Source organism: Eupeodes corollae, chromosome 3 (genome assembly GCF_945859685.1).
Source record: "Eupeodes corollae chromosome 3, idEupCoro1.1, whole genome shotgun sequence".
Classification (NCBI taxonomy): domain Eukaryota; kingdom Metazoa; phylum Arthropoda; class Insecta; order Diptera; family Syrphidae; genus Eupeodes; species Eupeodes corollae.
Window position 1 is genome coordinate 25,717,446 of NC_079149.1, and position 22,320 is coordinate 25,739,765.

At 36.3% G+C, this 22,320-nt stretch overlaps 1 protein-coding gene across 3 annotated transcripts in view; it reads right to left on the minus strand.

Annotated features, from left to right (window-relative positions):
- Positions 1-17,568, minus strand: part of LOC129951898 (zinc transporter ZIP11) — a 35,057-nt gene extending 17,489 nt beyond the window's left edge. For all 3 annotated transcript variants that reach the window (XM_056064256.1, XM_056064254.1, XM_056064257.1), the window contains exon 1: positions 17,244-17,568. The gene's annotated coding sequence lies outside the window, so the exon portion shown is untranslated. The remainder of the gene's footprint in view (positions 1-17,243) is intronic.
- Positions 17,569-22,320: the final 4,752 nt, after the last annotated feature.

The window sequence follows — 22,320 nt, forward strand, 5'->3', positions numbered from 1 at the left end:
AGAGTCACTTAAATATACGAGGATTTTTAAAAATGGTTCACATTTATATACCCTACTGGTTAAGGGTTTTATTTTTGGGTTATTACCATATTTCTTTTCCAAACCTTGACGATTTATTCTTAAAGTTTTATTTTAAATTACTGCAGAAACAGTTTTTAATTCGAAGAAATTTGCTGAAAATTCAGTTTTGACTTATTTTTGTATTCATGATGTCCTTAACCCTGTTGAACTCTTTTTGACTAACTTGATAAAAAAAAATTGTTTTTGAAGAATTAATTTATTTTTTTTTAAAAGTCAAATAAATTCAAAATTAGACCGCTGCCAAGGTTTTGTTCCTCGAGCCCAAAGTATACGTTTCCGAAGGAAGGTTGTGATTAAGGAAGATTTTTCGAATCCACTTTAAAAATCCCTCCATTACGTCAAGTTTTTGTATATGTATAACCTTTTTAAGTGTCGAAACAAAAATTATTAAGAAATAGTTTTGTATTATTACTTAGTATATGTGCATTATCCCCAATATTCAGTTTTAATATTTTCAGTGTTTTATAAAATTTTCGAAAAATCTTCACTAGTAATTAATTGTCACCTTAAGGAACGTGTCCATTTGAGAGTATTATTATTATTATTATTATTATTATAATTTTATTGAAATATAAATAAATTACATTATCAATAATTAAAAAGATAGAGCGATAGCTACCAGGACTTTTCGCTAATTTTATAATGGAAAAAGAGGCTGGGACCCACACTGATAACTTCCCATCCCGTCTGTCGATTTGTCTTGCTTAAAAGTTTGTCTATAAGGTACTCGTATCAATTTTTACCAAATTTTTGTAGATTTTATTTTGTATGTAAAAACGGACTGTTGGATTTTTATATAAAAATTACTAAATATCGAAAACAATATTTTCTGTGAAATAAAATAAGTTTGAAGCCAATATTTCAAATTTTTGAAAAGCTATTTGGGTCGAAATTACATTTTTACCAACTTTTAGAATTAATTTTTTTTTAAGAGTTTTATTTTTTGTAAAAAAATCGTCTATTCGATTTTTTTCAAAATTTTATCGAATGTTGAAAACAATATTTCTAATAAGATAAAATTAATTTGAAATCAATATTTCAAATTTTTGAAAAGATATTTGAGTCGAAAATCAATTTTTACCAACTATTGTTAATTTTTGTTCAGGTTTTTAATTTTTTGTACAAAAACTGTCAATTAAAATTTTTCTCAAAATTTTACTAAATGTTGACAATGATGTTTTTTGATAGATAAAAGTAGTTTGAAGCCAATATCTACAATTTTTGAAAAGATATTTGAGTCGAAAATCAATTTTTACCAACTTTTATACATTTTTTTTAGGTTTTTATTTTTTGTAAAAAAACTGTCAATTCGATTTTTCTCAAAACTTGTCCTAATGTTGATAACAATATTTCTTATAAGTAAAAATTAGTAAGAACCTATTATCTCATTTTTTTGAAAAGATATTTGAGTTGAAAATCATTTTAATTTAATTTTTGTACAAAAACTGTCAATTCGATTTTTCTCAAAATTTTATCAGATGTCAAAAACATTGTTCTCCGTTGCTCAAAATTGTTTTGGAGATGAAATTATATTTTAGTCGTTAAATTTTGGAGGTGACAAATTTTTTGATTTGACAGTGACAGTTTTTTTGATTTATAAAATACCGTTAGATAGATTGTTTTCAAAAATAGATTGTAACCAAAATGTTCACCTTTTTTTACGGACGTACGGACGTACGAACGTACGTACACACGCACGCACAGACATCTTTCTAAAAATCTTTTATTTCGACTCTAGGGACCTTGAAACGTCGAGAAATGTCAAAATTTGCAATTTGTCAAATCGGACCCATTACAATAACTTCCTATGGGAAGTTAATAATATGTATATATTTATATAGATAATTTTAACTTAAGAATAATTTCATTAACTGATCTAATATTAATGTCGGATATGTTTGTTAAAAGGTGATTGAGATCTTAATTAGAGATGGTTGCGTTTTCATTGCCAACGATACCTGCATGGACTGGTACCCCAACCAATCTGAGGCTTTTTTCTTTCGTAATAAGTTTGTCACGGATATCAGCAATAATGATAGAGTTGTAGTTGATGACAGGCTATCAGTGAAAATAACTGTTTTTTTCTTTTTTACAGCTTGAATTGCCTTTAGTATACCAAAGGCTTCTGCAGTAAAAATGGATGATGTAAAGTGTAGCAAGCCTTTTCTGATGGTAGAGCCGTTTTCATCCACTACAGCGAAAGAAGTTCCGTATTTTATTTTGAACGCGTCGGAAAACCAAAGTTGCCAACGCAATTTTGTATAGCTTTCTTTTATTTTAAGGAACATTGCTTTATATACTGCATTGTTTGTAGTTGCTTTTGGATATTCTGTAAGTTTAGAGACTATGGTGCAGTAAGGTAAATTCCATAGAGGAAGATTGGTTTTCGATTTACTTTCTTTGGTGATTGGGATGTTGAGTTCAGTAGCTGATTGAAGAGCTTTTTGGAGAGCTGAGGAATATTTCGGAATTTTTTTCTGCTTCAGCAATTTCTTGGTATCGTCATGAATAGGTGTGGGATATGGTGAGTTGATTTTTTGGATTATATGTCAGGTAAGAAACTGGATTCTGTTGGTAAGTGAAGGGCTCCGGCCTCGGTTAAAATATTTTGTATGGGAGTTGTGCGAAACGCTCCAAGACAAGTCCTTAAGGCAGTATGCATTGATGATTTAGAACATTTTTGATACATAGGTAGGCCTTAGTCCAGTTTCGAAAGGATTATAGACCGAGCAACATTAATAGTGGTATTAAAATGACAGTTAATTTTTTTTGAGAATAAATACTTTACTAAGTTAACCCTGGTAGTAAGGCTCTTTTTTATGTAAATACAATGATCCTTAAAGCTATACTTTGAATCAAATATAATACCTAATATTTTTGAATAATTTACATTTTTAATACAATTATTGTTTAGGCTTACGCCTTCAATATATTTTTGACAGTTGTATTTTTTGCATATATGTAAAATTTCACATTTTGAGACTGATACTTGGAGCCTGATGTGTCTCCCCATTCTGACAGGTTATTAATAATATGCGATAAAATTGTTGCTAATAGCGTTAAGTTTTTACATTTTGAGAACAGTATTAAGTCACCTGCATAAAGAACGTGGGATATTTGTGAGTGATTTTGAATGATTCTACTTATTTCATTAAAAGCAACTACAAACAAAGTGTCTGATAGCTGTGATCCTTGTGGGATGCCATTCTTTATATTATATATAGAGGAATAAATATTATTGGTTTTTACCCGAAATTTACGATTTGTTAGAAAAGCCTTAACGTAGCTAAATATTTACGGTCCAATTTTGAATTGCCTAAGTTGATTTAATATGACATGAGCACCAAGTCTGTCAAAAGCTTGTTCAAAATCGACTGTAAAAATAGAAACATGGGTCTTTTCTGAAAGAGCAGAGGAAATGAAGGTATCCAGATGTAGAAGTGAGCCTATAGTACTTCTTCCGTTTTTAAAAGCTAGTTGCCTTTTGTCTATTAAATTGTTTCTTTCAAGAAACCAAGAAAGGCGTTTAGAGATGATTTTTTCTAAAATTTTTGAAAAGCAAGAGAGAAGGGATATCGGTCGGTAGCCTAATACTGTAGAGTGGCCTTTGTTTGGTTTAGGTATAGGAACTTTCCATGTTTGAGGAATTATTCCTTTGTCGAAAATTTTGTTGTATAAATTCAATAACTTTGTTCTAAGACAAGGTGGAGAGTTTTTTAGCATAGAATAAGAAATTCTATCGAATCCTGGAGTTTTACCCTTCGTATTTATATGAGATTCTATTAATGTTGCTGAAGGTGACAAAGTAAGATGCGGCTCATCCCTGTTTAGTGATTCGTATATTTTTTTAAATAATTTGGATGAAAATTAAAATCTTCTTGAATTTTCTCCCAACATTCTGCGAAGTATTTGTTTATTTCTAATGGGCAAGTAGGATTTGATGTTTCGGTTTTAATAACTTTTATCATATGAGGAACATAATTGCCAGTCAAGCTTTTAATATCAGTCCACATTTTTTTGGGGGTTGAGTTTTGATTGATTTCCGCTTTACGGAACTGGGCATTTGCCTTACGGTAACGAATAAGGTTTGGTTCAGAAGGTGCCTTCCTGAAAGCCATAAACGCATATTGATTTTTTTTCCGTAGGTCACTAATATTTGGATTCCACGCAAGCGGCTTTTTAATTTATGTTGGGGGAAGTTGGTCTAAGTAATATTAGTCTCGTGACTTCGGTCTGGAATAAATCCCAATTGGCGAAGTCTGTCAGAAATTTGGATTGAGTTTTTGGAAGGTTAAGGCTGTTATCTATTGTAATTGAGGTAATAATAGAGAAATGGTCGCTGCCATATGAGTCGTCAGAGACCTTCCAAATGGATTTTGGGGTGAGATGTGGTGAGATGAGGGTAAGGTGGTATGTATAGAGAAACAATTGTAAATTTATATCTTAGCTCAATTTCAACTGAGTTAATGTTGATGAACTTATGTGGAATTGCTTTGTGTATAAAAAGACAAGTACCTTGTTTGGATCTATTATTGCAAGCAAAAATTGTGAAATACGAGTAAAGATGAATATGTTTTTGGTGGAAGGGGTTGTTGGTTATGTTTAATGTGCGTTTCTTAAAGCGATATTATGGATGGATTCTGTTCGCTTATAAGCAATTGGAGTGCATGATAGTTATTGAAATAACCATTCATGTTCCATTGCAAAATTTTAAGTACATTGTAGGCAGTGCAATCTGTCTTGTTATCTGCAGAGAGTACTTCTGCTTGTTAACTCTCAAGAGCAACTCTCGGGAGATTGAGAGACAAATTTTAGAAATTTTGGTATCGCGAGCTCTCTGCTATCTCTCATAATCCTGTTCACTTGATTCCTTCTGCTAGCATATTATCAGTTGGCCATGTATTCTTACAAGTGAAGGGTTGCAGTAGGCGAGCGCATACTGGTAGCACTAAGATTTTTAGTATCCGGTAAGCATATGAATCGCAAATCATTTTCGATTAGAATATAAAAAGGATTTATATACAACTCGATTCATTTATTGCAAGTAATCCTTAAAATTTTTACAAAAGCTTTTATGAATTTTAAGCATATTCTTTGCCGTCAGTTTAATTGGTAACTTTATAATATTTAAGTAAACAATGGAACAAGAACATATTCATGTATAAAGGTATGAAATTAAATAAATTAAAGAATGTTTTGATTTGATTGTATAAATATTTCCATTATATGATTTATGTATATTTCGTTATTATAAGCATTCTGCAGTGGTAGCTATCCCTGACAAATTTGCCAAGGTGCCTTTAATCTGATCCATTTAAAATTTCAACCGTTTCCTGTACTGATAGGAATGGTTTACCAAAGCATACTCTTCTTTGCTGGTTAAAAATTGGACAAACATTGATGAAATGAAAGCAATCTTCTTTAGATTTGAAGTTACATAGATTGTAAAATTGGTCAAAGCTTCCGTTGTATGATTTTCCATAAAAATGAATATCACCTGGTTTCTTTAGGTTTGAAGCTTTCTTTATATTTCGTCTTTAGAACATGAAAACTATTTCGCAAATTCGATTAATATTACGCTTTTTTTATTTCTATCGCGGAATGATTTATCCGTAGTTCTCCACAGTAATTCAACTGACTCATATTTTTAAATAAGTTAATTGGTTTTTGTAGTACCCGTAGCGTGAGGGTTAGTGCGTTGGACTGAGCTTGGAAGAAAATTAATTCATCTTGGCCGGTGATTTCAACGCAAAACATAAAGATTGGGGAAATCAACATAATAATCCCAGAGGTAATCATCTTTTTAATTTGATGAATCTTTACAGCGTTGAATTTGGCGTCGACCTGCTGGCTACCGAAAAGCCATCGTATCCAAGAAGCGGCTCCTTTCTGGATCTTTTGCTGTACGACACCAGACTGACAGTTATAGACAAAGTGGGTAATCACCCTCGAAACTGCTTACAGACAGTCGAGTACGACAGTGATCACTGCGGACTGGCTGCTGTAATGCAGATTCCGAACGAACGCGTGAAGTTGGAGGAATACGTTCCAACGCATTCTTACAATTACAGTAAGATGCGGTGGCCTCGTTTCACCAATGCCCTAGCGAGAGAACTTCGTTCGAGTGACATAGCCCCACCAAACAACAGAAACCTGACAAATACAGAAATTGACCAACATTTACAACAGATGGACGAAACAATAAAACGAACGATGGAACGGACAGTTCCAAAGTACAAAGAACGGGACCAAATGGACGCTTACAGAAACACGACAATTGACGAACTACGTAGGCACAAGAGTGGCTTACTGACAACACTCAAAAACTTGTACAGACGACTTACAGACCCACTCGACTTGGAGGTTAGGACATTGAATCGTCAATAAAAAATGTCAATCTTTTGATTAGGGAGAACTACAGGTTATCAATTAACTAATACTGGGACCGCAAGATTCGGTCAGTTAATTCCAGTGACCCTAGTATGTTCCCTAAAATCAACAAAATATTCAGGAAAAAGAACGACAATGACTCCAAACTCCAAATAACCGAAGAGAACAGAGACGTACTCAGGACAGCGCAAATAGATACAGAAGAAACCATCTTTGACGATGAATTTTGTATAATTGAAGATCCGAAGTAAAAAGTGGAGGCGGTGGGAGCCGCTTTCCAGCAAGTGTACAAGGTGAATGTTAGCATTCGCCCCAACCACGACCTGGAAAACAGAGCCCTACTTAATCACTTTTACCTACGTAATGATATCACACATTGGAGATCTGAGAAGAGCGGTTTCATGCGATTCCTTTGCAAATGCCATAATCGCCGAGCAAACGGGACCAAGTCCCTTGTTAGTGACGAAGGTTGAGCTTCAGCTCATCTTCAACTCAATAAAAAACAAAAAGTCAGCAGGTGTCGATGGTATATCCAACGTTGTACTAAGACATTTACCGATGGAAGCAATTTACACCACACTCTTCAATAATGCACTGAATAATTTATATTATCCAGTGCATTGGAAGACCGCTGTGGTTCATCCTCTCCCGAAAAAGGGAAAGGACAACTCCAACCCGTCAAATCTTCGGTCGATAAGTCTTGTTCCGAGCATCATCAAAGTTTTCGAAAAGATCATCAATAGTGCTCTGACTAAGTGGGCTGCGGATAACAAAATAATTCCGGATAAACAGTTCGGGTTCAAGGCGGGTCATGACACAATTTATGCTGCGTCTAAACTCGTTTTTGATATCCAATGAAATTAATCAAAACAACAATGCACAGGTGCTGTTCTGGAAAAGGCCTTTGACACCGTATGGTTTGAAGGTCTTTACCTAAAACTGAGTAGGCTTGGCATAAGCAAGCCATTGTTGTTTATACTTTATGATATGCTTAACGGTAGAAAGTTTGTTGTCAAAAGTGTCAATGTAACTTCTACCACACAATTCTCAATTAAAAATGGTCTTCAACAGGGAGCAGTGAATTCGCCGATTCTCTTCAGCATTTACACCAGCGATCTGATAGGTAGTCTTACAAAGCAATTGCGTACGCCGACGATCTAATTGCGTACAGAACGGCCCGAAAGGTTGAGGTTATTAGAATTCTCTTGCAGCGTGATTTCGACAAGATTCAGCGATATTGCGACGACTGGAAACTGAAAATAAATGTCCAGAAGTCGGAGACAATTCTGTTCCGGACCCCGTTGGCTGGAGCCACGAGGGATACATGTAAGAATTGGCGCAAGATGGTCATCGTTGATCTTCACGGGCAGCCATTAGCGAGCAAAAGTGTAGTGAAGTACCTCGGTATCTGGTTAGATCAGTATTTATATTTCGACAGACATATAAATGCTGCTCTGACCAGGGCCAGAGGAGCCTTCGCTCTGACGAAACGGCTGTTTTTTAGCAGTCGGCTTGACCCCAGAGTGAAGGTAATTTGCTACATGGCCCTCATACGGCCAATGATTGTTTATGGTTGTCCTGTGTGGTTCAACGTTGCCCCTTCTCACATGGAGAAGTTTCGGGTGTTCGAGCGGCAGTGTTTACGACGCTGTACCGGCTTATTTCGAACAGCCGAGTCTTCTTATGTGCATTACTATTCTAACGAGGTCCTACACAACGGGGCTCGAATCATCAGAATTGACAATTTCGTGATAAAACTCGTTCGAGGTCACATTGCAAGAGCTATGTCTTCGACCAACAATTTAATTTTCGGGGCGTTCTATCCGAACGACGAGTATTTTGAAAGTGCACGCTTGAGCGGCTTCATTCCACCAGAGGCATTCCTCTTTTTAGACAAATGCGGTCTGATACAGGATAGATTGACAGTTCCGTTAATCTACCACGTCAGACGAAGAACCGTGGATAGGCGACTCCAGTACAATCGGGATGTCATGCACAAGGCTCCTTCGTTTCAGTAGGGCTGTGTCCGAACGGGACCGAAATGATAGGGTGAGGCAGGAGAACCAGTTTTGGTGGCTTCAATCGGCACTTGATATTGAGTAGTCGGGATGGGGTTTTAAGCCTTGGCCGGCTTACATACTTGTTTTATAGTTTTAGGGTTTAGTTTTAAGTAGAATAGGCATGGTGGCACAAAAAAAAATAGAAAAAAAAATACAAAACAGAAAACCTGTACCACCTAACTTTTTTTACGGGTACTACCTCTCGCGAGGAATTGAAAAATCCTTCAAGAGTAATTCTTGTCATGAAAAGTGCTATCTAAAGCCGTTCTGATTCTGCATATTAACTGTAGGTCCCTACCATCCCTGACACCAGTACTCGCACACAGGAATGGTTGAGAGTTGTACGCTACTAGGCCCTGGTTCTTCATGGACTGTTGCGCCACCTAATTTATTTATTTTATGATTGGTTTTCTCCAACGTTCACTGCTTTGCCATGTTTACTATCGACAGCTACTCGTAAAATACGAACTGTGTTGGTTTTCCGCGAGCTTATCTCGGATAGTGGTAAACACCATGTGTCCCCTTGTGAGTGACTTTCAAAAACATCGAATGTCGAGAGTAATTAGTCAACTTTTCGCGAGCTACTTTCCAGACTATGTCCACTTGCGAGATCTATCTATGTCCACTTGAGAGCGACTCGCAGCACGTTTACTCTCAAAAGGACACCCACCTTTTAAAAAAATGCTGCACCATGTATGATTAAACATTCCGTGAAGTCATCTTTTAGTTTTAGCAATGAATCCGTACTCTTAAAGAGATTATCCTTTTAAATTTTTCATCAAATATGAAAAAAGTGTCAAGAACTAAAGTTTGTTAGTTTGAGCAGTCATAAGTAATACGAACTTCCTAAAACTGAACTTCCGAACTAGGTGCCGTGAAATAAAATAAAGTGAAACAAGGCCACATTCAATTTATTGGGCTTTTATAAAGTTTAATAAAGCAAATTTCTAGCAGTTTGTCTAATTACAATTAAACAAAGTGAAATAAGGTCAAATTGGTTTAATTTAACTTTCATACTTCGCTGTTAAAATAAGTTGGTCTTATTTTCAAACTTTTTGAAAGGCAACTGCTGAAATTTGTCTTGGTATACTTTGGTTAAGCGCAATGAGGCTAATTTTTTAATGTTGGTTTTATTTCACAACACCGATTTTCTTTAATATTCACATCTAGGATATAAAGATTTGTAAAAAGATTATAAATAAAAAGGCTGATAAAAAATACTTGATTATTCAGACCAGTGTTGTCAATATAAATAATTAGCAAATACGATTTTCAAATAAAGGTATTGGTAGAAGCCTGACATTACCTAAACACTGAAACCGTAATAACAGAGCGACTGCCTTTGACATCCTTTACTTTCCTTAGGCGATGTAGGATAAAGTAACTTATCAATAATTGTCAATGTAATTCTGCAAGACATAATTGGCTAACTTATGAGAAATCGAAAACTTTTTCCAGTATATCAGAAACAATCGGACGAAAATTCTTTACGCTAATTTTCCACGCAGTTTTTTCCGTGAAGGTAATCGGAATTGTCACTCCAAGTCTCAGGAGGTAATTGCAAGAAAGAGCCCTTGATATCTAGAACTGAAAGTGTTTTAAGCATTCTTTGTGATACAAAAGCTTCCAATGTAGCCTCCAAAATAAGTTTAGTGGAATCACCTCGTACTAAACGTTTACCACCATCAACTTTTTTTTTTTTTTATTATGGCCGTTTTGTCACTATTAGTGAGATTGTTAGAAAATAGGGCTAAGGCGACCAATTCGTCAGACAAATACCATAAGTGACGCTCTAAGACACCCCTAGTTACTACACTTATTTCAGCATCAATGGCTTCGTAGAATTTTAAGTTTTTCCAAAGAAGCAAGTCATTATCTGGTGCATCTGCTGCCAATGGCGCTTCCATCCAAATTTTGGTGTAGATTAGTGTACCAAAATTAGGTTAGGTTAGGTTAAGTTATATTGGCTGTCCAAGATGGAAACGGACACACTTAGGCCAGTTTAATGGCCCATTGTGATATCACATGAATCTTGAGGCTTCCTCCTAAGCTCAATGGAACCAGCCTGCCCTACTCACAGCGTCTCGCATTAGCAGCAGTTTACAAGTAGCGATTGGTATGCCAGTACTTGCCAAACGTGGTAGGATGGGATGGGCTGTACTGTACCGTTCCTGGCGAGTTCATCTGCCTTACAGTTACCTGGAATGTCTCTATGGCCCGGCACCCAGCAAAGGTGAATATTAAACTGTTGCGCCATCTCCATTAGAGATAATCGACAGTTATGGACTGTTATAGAGTTTGTAGAGACAGAGTTCAGAGATTTGATAGCGGCCTGGCTGTCAGAGAAAATACGGATATCAGATGTTGATATCACGTTTTCTTTGATCCAAGACAAGACTTCCTTAATCGCTAAAAGTTCCACCTGGAACACGCTACAATGATTGGGAAGGCGGAATGAGAGACTTAATTTCAGTCGTTCAGAGTACACACCTCCACCAACCCCATCTTTGGTTTTTGACCCATCTGTGTAAAAATGAATTGACTCATCCTCCAATCTGGAAATCTGGAAGTTTTTGTCGAATTGTAGTTGGGGGATGGTGTATTTTGTGTGCTTTGGAATTGATTCTAAGTACCTTAGAATTATGGAGTGGCCAATGTTGTTGTTAGTCCACTGCGACGAAGCATTGAGGCGAATAGCAGAGCATGCAGCTATTTGTTTACTAAATATGTCAAGAGGTGTAAGGTAGAGCAAGGTGTCCAGTGCCGCAGACGGGGTCGTGCGAAGCAATCCGCTTATACATAGGCAGGCTGAACGTTGGACTTTATTTAACTTATCCCTGTTTATACCTTTCTCTAAAGCAGTCCACCATACTGCCACACCGTACGTTAAAATCGGTCTGATTACCGATGTGTATAGCCAATGCGTGATTCTGGGCTGTAAATCCCATTCATTACCAATAGCTTTTTTGCAAGAAAAGACAGCTACAGTAGCTTTTTTGACTCTTTCCTGTACTTTGCGTTTCCAATTTAGTTTTTTGTCTAAGACAAGACCCTGGTATTTAGCCTCGTCTGAGAATTTTAATTGGATTCCTTTGATATAAGGAGGGTTGACAAATGGAATTTTGTATCTCCTCGAAAATAAGACCAGATCGGTTTTGTGTGGGTTAACACCCAGTCCACGCCGATCAGCCCAAAGTATTAGTCTGTCCAAGGCATTTTGTAAGAGTTCTTTTAGGATATTAAGATGCTTTCCTGAAACTGCTATAGCAACGTCGTCCGCATAGGCTATCACTCTGAAACCCTTCGCTCCAGACTAGTTAGGATTTCATTCACCACTAGGTTCCAGAGGAGACGGGATAAAACACCACCTTGCGGTGTCCCTCTACTAACGAATCGTCTGCTAGAAGAGTTGCCTAGTTTTGAGTTAATTATTCTGCTAGTAAGCATTAAATGAATTAACTCCCGAAGCAAACTCTCTACAGAGATGTGAGTGCAGATGTGATTGCAGATGTGTCCACGTTGTTAAAGGCACCTTCGATGTCAAGGAAAGCAACCATAGTGAACTCTTTATGATGGAAGGAATATTCGATGGTGCGTACTAAAGTGTGTAACGCTGTTTCCACCGATTTACCTTTACAATAGGCATGTTGAGACGAAGACAGAAGTCTTGTATCGATACGTGCCCTTAAATGGATATCAATCAATCTTTCCAGGGTCTTAAGAAGGAATGCTGATAGACTTATAGGTTGTAGATCTTTAGGATTGACTTGGGAGCATTTACCTGCTTTAGGTATAAAAACAACTTTAACTTCTCTCCATGCCAAGGGCACATGGACCAGGTAAAGACAGCTGGTAAAAATTGCCTCAAGGATTGGTGCAACTATATCAGAAGTCTTTTGTAATTCGGCACAGCATCAATAAAACTAGTAGCTTTACTGGTCTGTTTTGGTAAAACCACTTTAAACTCATCATCAGACTTACCCTTTAATGTGCTTGCACCAGAAGTACTGGTGAAGCTGCAACCAAAGTCTAGTTTTTGACTTAACATCATGGAAGATGAACCGTTATTTTTATAACCAATTTCTCGGAGTACCTTTTTGTCAATTGATGTCATTATCATCTTGCGTTCTCCTCTTTGATCAATGAGAAATGCTTTCTCTTCCACAATTTTCTTCAAATTCATGGCTCTTGAATGAGAAATGTCAAAGAGTTTGTCTTTCTTTATTTTTCTTCAAAATAAGTCACTTTTTATGCAATTTTATCAACTTTTCAATGCAGTGATTTTGTTGTTGGAATATCGGATCTGGCCCATAATTCTAAAAGTTCTTGCACAATTACATTCGCCGAATATTTCACGTTTTTTAATTTATTTAATATATGGTGGTAACGAAGTACGACTTGTCGAAGAATAGGGAGTTGGTTTAGCCTTATCAACGGTCCAATATCTCGGCACTAAAGTACAGACATTTCGTTTTTTTTCCGAGTAGATAAATACATTTTGCAACACTTATTCACTCCACGTCTATTGTTTAAATAATTTATAAAACTGTTAACAATATTTAATATAACTTCCTTATAGTTTATTTTAATAACGATGTTTTTGAGAGAACAAAAGTCGATTGAGCACCCCCTTCCAGTTCAGTTGTATTGTTGAAACTTTACTATGTTGTAATTAAAAACACGTGTAGCAAATTTTTGGGGTGGTCAAGCTGAAAATTACTTACTTACTTAAGGTGGCGCTACAGTCCGGGGCGGACCTGGGCCTCAACCAATAAGCGTCTCCAGCCAGCTCGGTCCCTAGCTAGCTGTCTCCAGTTTCGCACGCCAAGTTGGTTGAGGTCCTCTCCCACCTGGGTGCGCCATCTGAGTCGCGGTCTGCCTCTACTGCGCCGTCCCTCGGGATTGGATTCGAAGACCTTCCGGGCTGGAGCGTTGATGTCCATCCGCTCTACATGACCTAGCCATCTAAGCCGTTGGACTTTGATTCTGCTAACTAGGTCAGTGTCGCTGTACAGCCCGTACAGCTCGTCGTTATATCTTCTCCTCCATTCTCCATCGATGCATACGGGACCAAAAATCACCCGAAGAATTTTGCTCTCGAAGCATCCTAAGACGCTTTCATCTTTCTTTGATAGGGTCCAGGTCTCAGCGGCATAGATGAGAACTGGGATGATGAGTGTCTTATAGATGGTGATTTTAGATGCTCGAGAGAGAACTTTAATTCTCAATTGCCTTCTAAGTCCAAAGAAGCAGCGATTTGCAAGAGTTATTCTTCGTTTGATTTCAGCGCTGGTTTCGTTGTCGGTGTTTATAGCGGTGCCTAGGTAGCCAAAGTCCTTAACTACCTCAAAGTTATAGCTGTCCATGGTGACGTTTTGTCCAAGACGTCGTCGTTCAGTGTCCTTTTTTGATGACAGCATATACTTGTTCTTGCCCTCATTGACCACTAAACCCATCTTCTTCGCTTCCGTCGCAATGCTCAAAAACGCTCCACTGACATCACGCTTTGATCTTCCAATTATGTCAATATCATCTGCGTATCCGAGTAATTGGATGGATCTTTGGAAGATTGTGCCTCTAGTGTTGACGGTTGAGTTTTGCACAATTCTTTCCAGAACGATGTTGAAGAAGTAGCATGACAGTGCATCGCCTTGTCTAAAACCTTTTTTGACATCAAATGCATCGGTAAGATCTTTTCCGACCTTGATAGAGCAGCGTGCATTCTCCATCATCATTCTGCACAAACGGATAAGATTGACGGGGATGCCAAAACTAGACATTGCTCGGTAGAGCTCTTCCCTATAGATGCTGCCATACGCGGCTTTAAAATCGATAAAGAGATGGTGGGTATCGATTTGAAGCTCCTGGGTTTTTTCCAAGATCTGCCGTAGTGTGAATATTTGGTCGATAGTGGACTTTCCTGGTCTGAAGCCACACTGATAAGGACCAATCAGGTTGTTGACGAATGGCTTCAGACGTTCACATAATACGGCAGAGAGGATCTTATACGCAAGAGACTAATGCCTCTGTAGTTGGCGCAGTTTAGAGGGTCTCCTATCTTATGTATCGGGCACACTATGCTGAGATTCCACTCATCGGGCATGCTTTCTTCCGACCAAATTTTGCAGATGAGTTGGTGCATGCTCCCTACCAAGTCATCGCCTCCTGCTTTGAATAGTTCGGCGGTGATGCCGTCAGCTCCAGCAGCTTTGTTTGACTTAAGTTTAGATATAGCTATCTTCACTTCGTCAAGGTCGGGTAGGCGGAATTGTTGATCTGCGTCGCCGAGGTTGAGTGGTTCTATCTCCCTTACAGCGGAATTCGGTTCGTCGTCGCCGTTATATAACTTGGAGAAGTGATCTTTCCATATTCTCAGCATCGACTGTGGTTCTACTACGATGTTCCCTTGATCGTCTTTACAGGCTTCGGTTCGTGGCTGGTACCCTTGGGAGGTTTTTTGTACCTTTTGGTAAAATTTACGAACCTCATTCCTGTTGTGACATCCCTCTATCTCCTCGATCGCGCGCTTCTCATGCTCTCTTTTTTTCCGTCTAAGAAGCCGGTGTTCCTCTCTCCTCTTCTGCTCGTAGAGCTCGCGAGCAGCTCTAGTCCTTTTGTGCAGCGCCGTTTTGTATGCCTCTTGTTTCGCTGCGTGAGCTTGCCGGCATTCGTCGTCAAACCAGTGGTTTCGCTGTGGTGGCCGTGTGAAACCTAGCACTTCAGAGGCGGCATCTCTGATGGCTGCAAGGCAATGTTGCCACTGGTTTTCAATGCTTAATGCAGGACTCCTTAGGAGGTTATTAGAGACTCGATCGGAAAAGGGCATGGCAGTCTCTTGCGATTGTAGCCGTCTAACGTCGAATCTTCTCACAGTACTTCCTTGTTTTGGCTTGGATTGGGATATCCGTAGCCGTACCTTGGCTACAACGAGGTAGTGGTCCGAGTCAATGTTGGCCTTTCGGATTGTTCGGATATCCTGGATACTGAAGAAGTGTCGTGCGTCGATCTGAAAATTAGAGAACAAAAAAATGGACAACCCTAACATACACATGCTAAAAGTTTTGAATTTTAATATTAAACTACAAAAAGGCCAGAACGCATCAATCTATAAACTTCGTTTTTACCCGGCTAAATTCGTAGTCCTACGGTGTTCTGGCGCTTAATAGCTATGTACACATATCATTAACTTTGTTCTTATTTGTATTATATATCACTATTTTTATCATAGCCTTCAAATAAGTTATGCACAAAAATAGAGCTTACATTATTAGCCTCAATTTAAAATCATATGTACAAGATTTTTAATTTGTATTGTACACACACTTTCAATTATTATAATAAAGGTAAACACGAATGTAGGAAATAAATTGAAAAGTAAACACAAATGTGTCATAAAACAAGGCAAAATGAAATTAACTTAAATTTAACATTTGTACCTATTGTTTCTGAACTTTGAGTAGAAAGAAACTATTCGTAGATTATTTTTTCCATTTTAATACCCTTCCTTGTACTCTTAAAAATTCATCTAACATTGGCTTTGATGCCCTAAAAATCTAATTTTACTTTCAAATTTGTACCAATAAAAGCAATCAACAACAAACTATCAAATAATATTTATTAGTTTTGTATTCAAAACGTTGGTTATTGATCGAATAAGCACCAACAAAAAAAAAACTAAACAAGCTGTCGATCGTAGATCGTTTCACTTGTGTTTGCATTGCTAATGTCTGTCAACCTGACAATGCCAATAACGTCGAGTTACATTATCAACTTCTCTTTATGTAAATTATTAATGACTTGCTAATTCTTATAGAAATTATATTTTAGTTCTTTTTTTTGAGTTAGAATTATCTCAAATAAGAAACAAAGAATTCTCTCTGAAAAAAAAAATTGATAATGCTCATTCGAAGTCAGAATAACTTTGAAAGCCAAAACCTTTATAGAAGTTGAGATCTATTTCTGGCGCTGCTAACTATCTATAACAAGATCTGAGAGTTCTCTAGCAGCATCAAGAATAAATAAACACCGATTTTACACATTAATTATTCATGCTCGCTCGGAATACTTAAAACAAATCTACTAATTTAAATTATGTTTTATTTGTAAGTCTATTCAAAATAAGAAGATTAAGACAAATGGAAAGATGGTGCAAAACTAATTTCCTTAACAGATGCAAACTCGTAGCATCATAGTTCATAGATCATTGACATTTCTCCACAACCTAAAATCCCGAATTGAATTTATTTAAACAATAAATCAATGTTTATTATGCAAATATTTGTTAGCAGACAAAATAGAGTAAATATTAATTCAATATGATAATATAACTCGTTGTTTAATTTTGTAGGGCTTCGCGCCTTGAGATTCTGCTGATTCGGATTTTACTTTTGATTGCATAGCATAGGCAAGAATCGGGTCAAAGCACTTTAACGAGTTCGTAAGCAAAGACGCCGTTCAACCTTTGTTTTCAACCACATACGAATGTTTTAAGAATGAAAAATGCAAGTTAAGTGTTGTTGACAACAGAGCAATAACAATAGGAAGTGCCTAATGATTTCTTATCAAAAATCACAGAGTAATTATAAAAAAAAAGGAAGGTATCAGATAAGAGAGGGCGTAGAATAAAATAGAATTATAATAAAATTTATAACATCATCACAGTCAAATTATTTTTATAAACTTAAGATAACAAAACAAGATAGAGGTACTCACTGTAGTTACTAGTGGATAGTTTTTTATTTGTTTAACAAAACAAAAGAATATAAAACTAATGCCAAGGACGCGGCGATTAATGAATTACTCTCCCACGCACAAAATTTTGCAGCACAAATGTTTGATTTTGATAATTTTACAATTTAGTCACATGTATAAATGTTTCCATTGTTTTAACCGGCACTTTTACAAATTTATCGACTGTCAAGGGATTTGGCATTTGTTTAAATATTAAGTTTATTTTATAACTTTTTAAAATAAAATATTACAAAAAAATTCAAGCCAACGTAACACAAAACGAAAATACACGACACAAACAGTTGAAGAATTTATGTTCGAATGACATTTGAGAAGAAATGTCAAAAGTGACAAGTATTTCCCGCAAAGCAGAGATGGTTTAGAGGGATGTTGTGCAAGTTGATTCTACTAGACGATTACAGCGCTTGGTGTACAATAATATTAACTGGATTATTATGAAGAATGATTTTTGCTGGTATTTCATATTTTATGTATCGAAACTCGAAAGTTTCACCTAGGAATATAGTGTTAGTTAGTTGGGCATGTCTTGATAATTCAATTATTTATTTAAATAAATATTATTTTTTTTAAATATTTATTTCTTTTTATAATTAGGTAGTAAAAACATATAATTGTGTAATTTTGCATGTCTCCCCTTTTTTGATGTAGTGATTTTTTGTATTAAACCAAAATTTGTGAAGCTATGTCTTAATTGGAAGTTTAAGCGCCTTGTGTCTAAACATCTCCCTGACAGGCGGTAGCCAAACAAATGAATGTAAGACCAAAAACCAAACGCTTCGAAAAAGTACAAGGCATTAAAATACTAGATATGGGCTGCAAGCCGATTCATATTCCCGTAGAAAATCTATGCTTCCCCCAGGCTCGTAGCCAGGATTTCGGTTCGGGAGGGGGGTTTTCTTGTTCAATATCGAAGAAGTAATTTTATATACAAAAATTTAAAAAAAAAACTACATAATGTAAATGTTGCCTTGTCTTTTTTTTGACATAATGTCGATCACTTCTTCTGGATCCACATCAATACCTGAGTGAACAGACAGCATTGCAAGTGCGCTTAGTCTTGGATGGCCCATAACGCTTCGGGATACTGTTTTGATCCGTTTCATCGTTGAAAAGGTTTTGTATAAGAGAATCTAGACAGGGAATAAGTATAGAAACTCTAAAATAGTGTTCGGGACATGATGTTTCTGGATTAGAGCGCGTTGTTTGTTTCAAAGAAAGCCTTGGAATTGTTATGCTGACTTCAAATAAATCCCTGGCAAGTTGTGATGCGGATTGAAAAGCGTCTCTGAAAAAGTCTCTGGAAGTTTCTCTTTTGTTCTTAAGACTTGTTTCGTGTGATTTATTGCAGAAACGAAATTTAAAGATTCATTTTGAAGGAAAATTGGTAAGGGTAGTGTTAAACTAAAAAGTTTTAATATCTGGCATTTGGATACTGTTGCATTATCCTACTATGTACTACACTTAAGTCGCCTGACATATTTGCTGCTCCGTCATAACCTTGGTCAACACACTTGTTCATAGATGTAGTTCCTTACATCGCTGCAATATGGTTTTAATCAGGTTTTCAGAAGTTTGGTCATCAACAGGAATAAAAGCTACAAAATCTTCCCGAAGCATACTTTTCGTGGGATCTGTACAGCAGTCAACATATCGGACACATATTGAAAGTTGCTCAGTGCCAGAAACATCCATTGTTTAATCAGCCAGAATGCTAAAACAACTCGATCTTACAACCCGGTTAGATATTTTTCTGGTGACAATATTAGAGCATATATCCAAGATTTCGTTTTGGATTTCTGGGCTTATATAGGTTGCATTTTTGGAACTGGTTACCATGTGGTGTTTTAAATTCGTATCCCCAGACTTTGTCTTTTCATTTTCGTTTATTTTCTTTTTTCTTTAAACACTTTTTTTGCATAAAATAAACCAGGTTCACTCAAACTCACTTTTAACACTTATTTAAAACACTTAAGACACTGAAAAAACACTTTATTCGCACAAAATAAATAAACCAGGTTGATGCAAATTCAAACAAATTGAAATCTTAAATATATTAAACTATACCTATAAAGTCTCCTTAACATCACACCTTTTAATTATATTATGTATAATGACTAGATAGTCTCTTAACATTAATGCGTATTTGTCTTTTTTAAATAATAGCACCTAAATAGTCTCCTTTTGATGAAAAAAAAGAGTATGTTGCAACCAGATTGCTAAGAGTTATTTTTAAACACAATTCGAACTTAAATAGTATGTACTATTATTTATACCTACTTGCGTATATAAAAAAATGCATTTATGCATATAGAAAAAGCATGAAATCTACCGGATAGTAGCTGTAATGCACCGCCGTTTTCGACGGGTTTCCAGCTAGTTTATAATATTTGTGGGATAAACATTTATTAAAGCAACATGATTTCAGAACAATATACATAAGTAGTGAGGAACTAATAAGAGAATATACAAAATTTTGTTCAAATATTTTTTTTAAATCATTTGGGGGGTGCTTAAGCCCCTCTAGCCCCCCCCCTCCTGGCTACGTACTTGGTTTCCCCTTCTGTAGGTTTGTGGGAAAATAATTATTAATTTTAAAACGCTAACTGTTATTTCTTGGTCTCAACAACCTTTTTTTTTTAAAAAAAAGAAACTTAGAACATCTATTATTGTCAAGTTCGAAAAAATAATCAAAAATCGAATTCGAAAAGTTTCTCTAAGACTAGACTTGACTAGCGTATTCAAAGTGAGGTCTAAAAAAGCTGTTGTGTAGGGATTTACAGACACAGGTGTTCAAGAATTCTTTAGACCAATGTTTGACAAAACCATGCCATCAGCATTAGTAGAGACACTTAAATTATCCATGACATTAATAACTTCGTTGATCGTTAAGACATATAACAAAGGCCCAAAGTTGCTCTCCCGGAGTTTGCATAGATGGGATTGGGTTGGTGAGAACCTGAAAACAACTCTATATTGGCAGTGGTGATTAAATGGTGGAAAATCTAGGGCTTTAAGTAAAGATAAATAATTTCAAGGCTGATTTTATCAAAAGCTTTACTAAAGTCTGTGGGTAATAACACCCACTTTATTTTCTCTTCTTTAGTAAGGTAAGGTTATAGGTCGAATTCTACGTATTGCATTTTGTACGTGAGTTATTTTTAAAGTTATGATTAGATATGTAGATATAAGAAACAATTATTTATGGTATAAAATGTTTGAGAACTAGGGCCTAGTGACTGACAACTCTCAACCATTCCTGTGTGCGAGTACTGTTGTCAGGATGGAAGGGACCTACAATCTTAAGCCAAATCCGAACGGCAAATTTGAGAAAGAACTTTTCATGACAAGAATTACTCTTGGAGAATTTGTCAATTCCTCGCACCCGTGAAAAAAACGTTAGGTGGCATAGTCAGGGATCGAACCCAAGACCTCTCGCATGACAGTCCATCGTAACTTACGCATTGTTTTTCTATTTATTAGCAATGAATGTTTAATATTTCGTTAAAAACCCTTTATTTGTCAACACTACATCCATTCGATTTGGCATAGAGTCTACCAACTGCTTGCACTTTTCTTGTGGAATCCAATACCTCACTTCTTAGACAATTCTCCATAGATCCGCTTTGTTGGTAGGTTTATGCTTACTAACCTCAATCTTCAGTTCATTCCAGAGGTTCGCAATAGGATTTAGATCCGGTGATTGAGAATGCTTAGGGTCGTTGTCTTGCTGGAAACGCCATACGACTCCTTTGTCAGTATGGCATCTATAACGAATATTGGACCAACGCCACACCAAGAAAAACAACCCCATAACATTATGGTGCCACCTCCATGCTTCACGGTTGATTTTGTGTACCGCGGATTGTATTCCTCGCACTTAAGGCGACGAACAAACTGTTTTCCATCCATTCCGAATACATTTATTTTCGTTTCGTTGCTCCAAAGCATATTCCTCCATTGCTTCTTGGCCTGAAGTTAGTCGTCTTTCATCTGATGCCTTTTTGCAAAATAGATCCGCTTTTGTTACTGGAATTCATAAAAATATTACAAATAACTTTTCTTTACTCACAAGATCAAACGTTGAGCAGATTGGCAATATAAAAACCGTTACAATAACACAGCTACATATTCGTTCACATGTTCGCCTTATTGAAGTGCAACATACAGTATTACCTAAAAGTAAGGAGCGTTGTTATTATCTTGGCCATGGCTGTATATGTATTTACTGGATTACGGTAAAAATTGTGATTTGAGGATAATTGAAGATTTTGTATTAAAAATGCTTTAATTTTTAAGCGACAGTAATTATACTTTTTATAAGGAAGTCATTTCGAAAAATGTTGATATTTTTTGAAAATCTTAAGAAAATAGAGTTCCAATTCAAACGTAAATTTTTTGTGTGTTTCAGCAACTCCATCTTCTGGAAACAGACAATGAAGTTTCAACACCTTAATATATGCTTATTGAAATGCAACAACAAATGTTAAAATATATTTCACCGTAACAAAAATAAATAATTCTGAATTCTAACAATTTAAAAAAATAAAATACAAAGTATTAATTTGAGATATTTTTATAGACAAATTTATAAGTTTTCCCGTCGTTTGCAAATATGTGTAAATTCCGGGCTTTAGATACACGTGAACAGGCTACATAAAGTTGACCACTACCTGTAATGTTTGTCCTTGTGCCTTGTTTATAGTAACAGAAAAGCTAAGCTTGACGGGAAACTGAACCCTTTTTAATTGGAATGGAAGGTCAGTGGGAATAATTGGTATTCGAGGTATTATAACACTATTTCCCTTACCGACACCTTTTAAAATAGTAGCACCAAGTATGTTCTGTCCCAATTTTGTTATCCGAAGCTTTGTCCCATTACATACCCGAGGAGCATCTAGATTTCGCATAAGCATTACTGGAACATTTAGTTTCAATTGAAGTTTATGTGACGGTACAACCGATAGTTCAAGTGAATTTAAAAACTCCACAGGATATGAAGTGCTTACATAGTTCCGTATCCATAATTGTATTCATTGAC